Source organism: Muscardinus avellanarius, assembly GCF_963383645.1.
Source record: "Muscardinus avellanarius genome assembly, chromosome: 7".
NCBI lineage: Eukaryota > Metazoa > Chordata > Mammalia > Rodentia > Gliridae > Muscardinus > Muscardinus avellanarius.
Window position 1 is genome coordinate 115,849,594 of NC_137793.1, and position 8,967 is coordinate 115,858,560.

The window sequence follows — 8,967 nt, forward strand, 5'->3', positions numbered from 1 at the left end:
TTGGTGATCACCAGCGACGACGCTGCTGTACGACAGGGAGACACGGTCGGCCCCCTCGCACGGCAGGACGGAGGAGCCTAGCCAGAGCAGTGAGGCGGAAAGGCTTCTCCTGGGTGGCAGTTCAGCTGAGACCCAGAGCCAGGCACAGTTCAATGGAAAGCTGGGGAGGCGCCAGGCGAGGACCACGGGGCAGGCATGGCTCGGGCCAGCTAGGGACCCAGGAGGCAGAAGGTGACATGCTGAGAGGGGGCGGGGCTGACCACGGGCCATGGGGACAGATTGGAATTTCGACATAAGAAACTGCTGCAGAGCACTGCACAAAGATAGCATGGTTTTCTTTATGTCTTTAAAAATCTGGCAGATTGTAGTGAATCAACCAGAAAAAGGTGAGGGCTGAAGTCAAGGGGTGGGAGTCTTGGCAGCTGTGGAAGTGTTCCCGGAGATGGCCAGGGTTTGGCCCAGGGTGGTGGAGCAGCCGCAGTGACGACTCTGGATGCATCTCAGAAGCAGACAGCAGGGAGCAGCATCAGGGTGCGGATCTGGGGGAGGGAGGGCAGGAGCCAAGGGCCCGGTGGGAGCCGCCTCAGTTCTATACAGTTCGTAGGAAAAGAGTGTGACCCAGATCCTGATTCCCAGACCTGCGAACACATCACCTCCCATGGTGAAAGGGGGCTTTGCGGCTGAGACGAAGTTAGGATCTCGAGGTGGGGGGTGGTCCTGGATTATTGGGGGGCCCATGTAACCCAACGGTCTCTGTAAGACACAGGCAGGAGGGTCCATGTCAGAGGGAGAAGCTGAAGTCAGAGGGGAGAGAAGAGGCTGCCCTGCTGGCTTTAAAGATGGAGGGAGGAGCCACAGGGCAAGGGATGCAGGCAGCCTCTGGGAGCTAGAAAATGCAAAACACACACACACACACACACACACACACACGCACGCACGCATGCACGCACTCACACACACACGCACGCGCGCACGGGGTTCTCCTGGAGAGCTTCCAGAAGGAGCACCTCAGCTTAGCCCAGCGGAGCTGGCTTTGGACTTCTGACCTCCAGAACTCTAGGAAAATTCCTACAGTCTAAAATTCTATCTTAAGGTAGGAGTGTGCAGTTGTTACAGGACCCACAGAAACTAACGTGAAGGCCATGCAGATCCAGGCGAGGTTCGGAACTGCAGCTCTGCCTCTGACCTGCCCACAAGCCAACCCCAGGAGGGAGATTTGCTTGTTTGTTTGTTTGTTTGTTTGTTTGTTTGTTTTGGTACAGGGAATTGATACCAGGTACATTCTACTTTCAAGCTACACCCCAGCCAAATTTTATTTTTTGTTTTGAAACAGGGTCTCGAAACTGGGCATAGTTGTGCAGACTTATAATCCCAGTACTTAGGAGGCTGAGACAGGAGGATCACAGGTTTGAAGACAGCCTCAACAAGTAGTAAGACAGCCAGGAGTAGAGCTCAGAGGTAGAATGCCCCTGGGTTCAATCCCTAATGCCACAAGAAGAAAGAAAAGAAAAGGAAGAAACAAGGTCTTGCTAGGCTGCGGAAATGTCGCTAAATGGCTGAGGCTGTCCTCAAGCCTGTGATCCTCCTGTCTCAGCCTTGTACCGGAATTACAGGCTTGTGCCACCATGCCTGACTAAACGGGGAATTTAACCTGGAATACATTATACTGTGTTCCTAAAATATTAACAGCCATTCACCTGCAAGAAATTCCTCCCCTATATCTGTATAAGGAGAACACTGTATGGCACAGTGAATGGTGTCCCCCCAGTAGTCCACAAACGCAAGTAAAACAGAGATCCCAAAGTTTGAATGATTTTATAGTCTGGGAGAGAGAAAAAGACACAGGCCAAGAAAATTCTAAAACTGGGCTAAGAAGGGAATGATATAGCTGGGAGTGGTGGTGCACGCTTGTAATCCCAGCATTTGGGAGGCCGAGACCGGAGGATCGCGGTTCGCGGACAGCCTCAGCTACTTAGTGAGGCCCTATGCAACTTAGTGAGACCCTGTTTCAAAATAAAGAATAAAAAATTGGGCAGGGGGTGTAGCTCAGAGGTCAAATGCCTCTGGGTTCCATCCCCAGACCCGCAAAAAAAAAAAAAAAAAAAAAAAAGAAGGGAATGATATTATTTTTCTTGTCCATTATGTACAAAACAGAGTGTGGCTACTTGCCTGGCTAGCACACACATCTCCTCCACAAGGGAGCCCGGGGTGGCCCTGAGGAGACAGGACACACGGGGTTGTATGGCAAACCCCAAGACAGAGGCTTCCAGCAGGAAGGAGCGGTCGGCATGCTCCCCACCATGAGCGTGTGGAAGGCGATGCCTCCGGTTTCCAAGCAGAGTCCTCTCTGGAGTCTATGCATATCAGGTGTGGTGGGCTGGACCACGTGGAAGTGCTGGTACTCAGTGGCTACTTTACCTGCAAACACAACAGTGTCATAGAGCTCAACCTCTTCACCGCATCTAAAACTAACGTCAGTCACATACTCTTTAATACATCATATACTATCTATTTTACTCAGATGATATGCTGTACAACTTTAAAAAACACAAGCGAAGCCGGGCGTGGTGGCGCACGCTTATAATCCCAGTACCTGGGAGGCTGAGACAGGAGGATCGCACAGGTTGGAAGCCAGCCTCAGCTACTTAGTGAGGCCGTTTCCAAATAAAATATAACATAGGTCTGGGAGTGTTACCCCTCTGAACTACACTCCCCGGTCCTATTTTTATTTTATGTTTTATTTTGAAATAGGGTCTCACGAGGCTTAGGTGGAGCATTCCAGGAAACAAGGAGAATTGGAAGCAAGTCCTCTCTTAGAATGATGGATTGGAGGCACTGGATGGGCTGGACAGTAGCTCTCTCCCCGCCCCGCGTGTCCAATTCCTACACTGAGACGCAGACTCTCGTTTCTATAAAAGTCTAGCCCCTCGGTTAATAGCTGAGTTCCCTATCCTGCTGCTTTCACCAAAAGCTCCAGCCAGCAGGGAGCAGGGGACCCCAGGCCCAGGCCTACGTGTCCCCTTTCGCTATGTATAAGCCATAATGTGGGCTCCACACTGCACAAGTGACCTGCGTCGCAGGCCGCTGTCTTCACTGCACTCTTGTTCATGCTAGAATCACTAAAATCCCCAAATGTCCTCCAGTTCTACAGCCGGACCCACCATGCACCGATGGGCAACTCCCTGGGGCGTTTCACCCCCGCTCACCAAGCACCACCGAGGGCTCGCCGCGGGAGGGCTGCCACGTCTGCTCTCAGCAGAGGCTCAGAGGGGAAACTGACAGGTGTCCTGCAGCACTAGGAAGGGAAGGGAAGGGAAACTGTCCAAGGAGACACAAAAAACAGAAAACCTGCCGTCCCCGGGGAGCCCGGCACACCTTCACAGCAGAGGCACGCAAGCTGAGTTTGGTTTGCTTTTGTTTTTTGGAACTGAGGATTGAACCCTGGGCATTCTTCCTCCAAGCTACACCCCAGCCCTTTTTATATTTTGTTTTGAAACAGAATCTTGCTAGGTTGCTGAGAGTTTTACTATGTTGTTGAGGCTGACCTCAAACCTGCGATTTTCCTGTCTCAGCCTCCAAAGTACTAAATTACAGGTGCGCACCAACTCCTCTGGCTGAATTTTGAAGTAGTAGAAAATCAGCCTGGACATGGGGAAGAACCATATTCCAGGAGAGAAAAAATTCCACATTGAGTGGTCAAATAAGAGCAAGTCAGCGAGTGACACATTAGAGTAGAAAGGAAAAGACTCGCCGGGCGTGGTGGGCACGCTTGTAATCCCCGAGCTTGGGAGGCTGAGACAGGAGGACCGCGCAAGTTCAAAGCCAGCCTCAGCTACTTAGTGAGGCTCTCAGCAACTTAGTGAGACCCTGTTTCCAAATAAAGTATAAAATAAGTCTGGGAGGATAGCCTGGAGGTAGAAAAGATCCTGGGTTCCACCCCCAGTATCACAAGGAAAGAAGAAAGAAAGAAAGAAAGAAAGAAAGAAAGAAAGAAAGAAAGAAAGAAAGAAAGAAAGAAAGAAAGAGAGAGAGAAAGAAAGAGAAAGAGAAAGAGAGAGGGAAGGAGGGAGGAAAGAAGGGAGGAAGGGAGGGAGGGAGGGAGGGAGGGAGGGAGGAACTGGGGCTTTGGGTGTTCAGTATTTCCCTCAAGGAAACAATTTTGGGGGCATAGGGACTTGAATTTATTACTGTAATAGTTATAACAGAGAAATGCTCCTAGCACAGGAAACTCAGGCCTTTAAGGATAGTCTTATTTCTTACAATGTAAAAGATAAGCCCAGAAAAGAGAGAAATGCTTCAAATTAAACTGCTAGCTGGGTGTGGTGGTGCATGCCTATAATCCCAGAGCTTGGGAGGCTGAGACAGAAAAACCACAGGCCTTAGCAACTTAGTGAAAACCTGTTGCAAAATAGAAAATAAAAAAATAGGATGGGGGCTATAGCTCAGAGTTAAAACACCCCTGGGCTTAGTCCTCATTACCCCCCCACACACACACACACCCCTGCTGCATGGTTTAACCAATAGACAACCTGGCCAATTGCACTTCAGGAAGAGCCTTCAGGAGGCCATGTGAGCCTTAGGAACTAGGCCCTGGGGCGTGGCTTTGAAGGGCAAGGGCATGGGGGTGCTTGCTGGGGCGTCCAGCTGGACAGAGCTGTGGATACTCAAGGCAAGCCTCCCCTTGGCCTGTATGACAGGACCATTGTCCACACGAGCAGAGAGAAGGTGAGAAGAAGAGAGCTGGGGCGGGGGGCTCGTGTTCAGCACAAGGAGAGGCATCCAGTCAGCTGAAAACTGCAGCCCGCCTCTCAGTCGCCAAGTGAATACTGGGGCTGGGAGCAGAGGACAGGAGAAGCCATGGCCTGACCTTGAGCCCCACTGAGGGATGAGGAGGGCTCACCCTCCTCTGCCTGGCCCGGCCTTCCACAGCACCAGCAGAGATGTGGCGCGCTACTAATTAAGGTGTGTGGTGTACCTGACACCTGATAGCACTGCCATGTCCTCTGGCACACAGCGACCCGTGTCTCCGACTCACAGGACAGAAATTAAAAGGCACGCAGCCTGAGCTCAGGGGCTCGGGCCCCCCTCGACTGTGTCCGGATCCCTAGGGGACACCGGGCGGAAACCGCGCCTGCACATTCCGTCCCCGCAGCCTGCAGAAACCCAACACCTCTGTCCAGCCAGGGCCACCAGGAAATTAACACTCACCCGGGTACAGGGACATAATTACACTGAACAAAAAGACACCTGCTCCACCTTTCTCCTTTAATCACCAACGTGCAGCCCCAGGGATTACCATCTTCGGAGTGATCTAGGGGGATTACTCTTTCATTAGTGTCTGGGGTCAGTTCCAACACAGTGTCAGGAGAGCCTCTTAAGATGCCCTCCCAGGCCAACAGCTAGCCCCTTCCCTGTCTGAAAGGTTAGATTTTGAAAGTCACAAGCAACTCCAATAACACCCCCTGAGGACCAAGCCTTCACCCCTGGGCTTTGCAGGATACTCAAGATCCAAATGGTAGCAGAGAAGCCCGAGGTTGCCCGCAGAGATTACAGGGAAAGATGCCTCTTCTCCCCAGCGCTTTTCAGCTTCGTCCTGGGCGTCCTAACTACTGCAAAACAACAAGAAAAAAAGGGCGGGGACACAGCTCAGTCCTAGACAGAGCGCTTGCCAGGCACCCCGCGCCTCCAGAGATAATGAGTGAAGGATGGGGCAAAGTTGGCAAGGAGAAGATGTCTTTGTTCACGTGTGACAGGGAAGCCTATGAATATGTATAAAACCTGAAAAGGCTTGAGCCTAGTGTGTGGCAGCACACGCTTGTAATCCCAGACTGGGAGGCTGAGACAGGAGGAGTACAGGTTCAAGGCCAGCCTCAGAGCCGGGCGTGGTGGTGCACACTTGTAATCTCAGCACTTGGGAGGCTGAGACAGGAGGATCTCAGGTTCGCAGACAGCCTCAGCTAATTAGTGAGGCCCTGTTTCAAAATAAAAAATAAAATTTAGGGCAGGGAGTCTAGCTTGAAGATAGAATGCCGCTGGTTGAATCCCAAGGGCCAAAGGGGGTAAAAAACCTCTTGGAACTAATAAGCAATTATATGAGGTTAATATACAGAAGTCAATTTCCTATATACTAGCAATGAACAGTTAAGTTTAAAATAAAAAAAGTAATTCAGACAATGTATACCTTAAATTGTATTAGAAAAGAAAAAAAGTAGCCGGGCGCGATGGCGCACGCTTAAAATCCCCGCGCTTGGGAGGCGGAGACAGGAGGATCGCGCAGGTTCAAAACCAGCCGCGCTGGCTCAGGAGACCCTGTTTCCAAATGAAAATGTAAAAAAAAAATAGGTCTGGGAGTGTAGCCCGGAGGTAGAAGGGCTTCCAGGAACCCCAGTACCACAAAAAAAAAAAAGAAAAGAAAAAAGAAAAGACAAGACAAGACATGACCAGCACCAGAGGCACCTCACGTCACGTCCCCTCACGTCACATCCCCTCACGTCACGTCCCCTCACATCATGTCCCCTCCAAATCACCACCTTCCTCTCCCTGCTGTAAATCTCCTAACCTTCAAGCAAATGACATCTTTGCTTTTTATTCTAATTTTACCACCTAAGAACATGTCTTTAAAGTTTTTACTTAAAAAAACCTCATATGTCAATAATACAATAATTTATCGGATGTGTTCGTTGGCCGTTCACATATCTTCGTTTGTTAAACGTGTTCAAATATTAACAGGACTATCTGTACTTGAAAAGACCAAATTTTTGTTTTTTTATAATGGGCTCTTATTGGTGCACTAGCCTCACATCATACTCTCAATCATGTTGACAGTGACATCCATCACAGCACTTTGTGCCCCCGCCTCCCCTCCCCCCTTCCTGATGCAGAGTACTGAGACTGACATGGTGGCTATTCCCATTCCTGAGCCTCAGTCTCCCCTCCCCTTCCCTTAGACCTGCTCTCTGACTCCACTGAGTTTCTCCTCCATTGTCTGGAGTCCTTCTGGTACCCCAATGCTCCCTCTGGTACCCCAGTGCTCCCTAGCTTCGGTATATTGGAGAAAACATATGGCCCTTCACTTTCTGTGACCAGCTGATCTCAGGTAACAATGTTCTCCAGGTCCTCCCATTTTCTTACAAATGACACATTTTGTTCTTGTATTGCTGAGTAGTGATCTTACAATCCATTCATCTGTTGCTGGACACCTAGGTTGCGTCCATAGTTTGGCTATTGTGAATTGTGCTGCTATGAACGTGGGTATGCATGTATTACCGCAGTCCTCTGATTTGGGCCCCTTTGGAAAGATATCCAGGAAGGATATAGCCCAGTCACACGGCAGATTCATTCCCAGTTTTCCGAGGAATCTCCACACTGATATCCGTAGTGGCTGCACTAATTTGCAATCCCATCAACAGTATAGAAAAGCTATTTCCTACCGGGCGTGGTGGCGCACGCTTGTAATCCCCGCGCTTGGGAGGCAGAGACAGGATGATCAGCAGATTCGAAGCCAGTCGTGCTGGCATAAGAGACCCTGTTTCAAAAATATAAAATACGTCTGGGAGTGTAGCCCAAAGGTAGAAGGGCTTCCAGGAACCCCAGTACCACCAAAAATAATAATAGTAATAATAATAATAATAATAATAATAATAATAATAATAATAATAAGCTATTTCCCCACATGCTCACCAACGCTGACTGTATTTTGACTTTTTGATAATTGCCATTCTACATTCTAAGTGGGATTAGATAGAATCTCAGGGTAGATGTTTTTTGTTTTGTCATACTGAGGATGAAATGCAAGGGCATTCTACCTGAGCTACACCCCCAGCCCTATTTTTTATTCTTTATTTTGAAACCGGATCTCATTTAAGTTATGGAGGCCTCAGTAAGTAGCTGAGGCTGTCCACAAACATGTGATCCTCCTGTCTCAGCCTCCCAAGTACTGGGATTACAAGTGTGCACCACCACACCTGGCTTTCTCAGTGTAGTTATGATTTACATCTCCTTTATTGCTAATGATGTTGAACATTTTTTCATGTATCTATTGGCCATTTGTATCTCTTCTTTTGTGAAGTGTCTGTTCAATACAGTTGTCCATTTCTTTCTTTCTTTCTTTCTTTCTTTCTTTCTTTCTTTCTTTCTTTCTTTTTTTTTTTTTGTAGTACTGGGGTTCCTGGAAGCCCTTCTACCTCCGGGCTACACTCCCAGACCTATTTTATATTTTTATTTGGAAACAAGGTCTCTGAAGTCAGCGCGGCTGGCTTCGAACCTGGGTGATCCTCCTGTCTCTGCCTCCCAAGGGCGGGGATTACAAGCGTGCGCCACCACGCCCAGCTCAGTTGTCCATTTCTTGATTGGGTTATTTGGCTTTTATTAGTGTAAAGTCTTATGTTCTTTGTATATTCTAGATACTAGTCCTCTATCAGAGGGACAGCTGGCAAAGATCTCCCCATTCCATAGGTCTTCTCTTTAGACTCTCGATGGTTTCGTTTGATGTGCAGAAACTTTTTAGCTTAATGTCATCCCATTTATTAATTCTTCTTTTAATGTCTTGAGCTTTGGGGATCTTGTTGAAGTTTCTACCTGTGCCTATATGTTGGAGTGCTGAACCTATGCCCTCTTCTCGTAGCTTTACCGTCTCTGGTCTAACTTCCAGGTCCTTGATCCATCTCGAGTTGACTCCTGTGCAGGGTGAGAGGTAAGGATTTAGTTCCATTTTTGTACAAATGGATAACCAGTTTCCAACCCCATTTGTTGAAGAGGCTATCCTGAAAAGACCAATTTTAAAACTCGAGACCTCCATCTGCACTGATCAAGGAAGAGGGATGACTCAAGTCACCGATGTGGTGTTGAAATACATTGACCTACACCAGCCTCTGTGCTCGACCAGTAAGTTTGGCCCAAAGCAGCCTCCATACAGTGAGCTATACACACCCTACTTTAACATATATCCAAATTCTAACCTAAGCATAT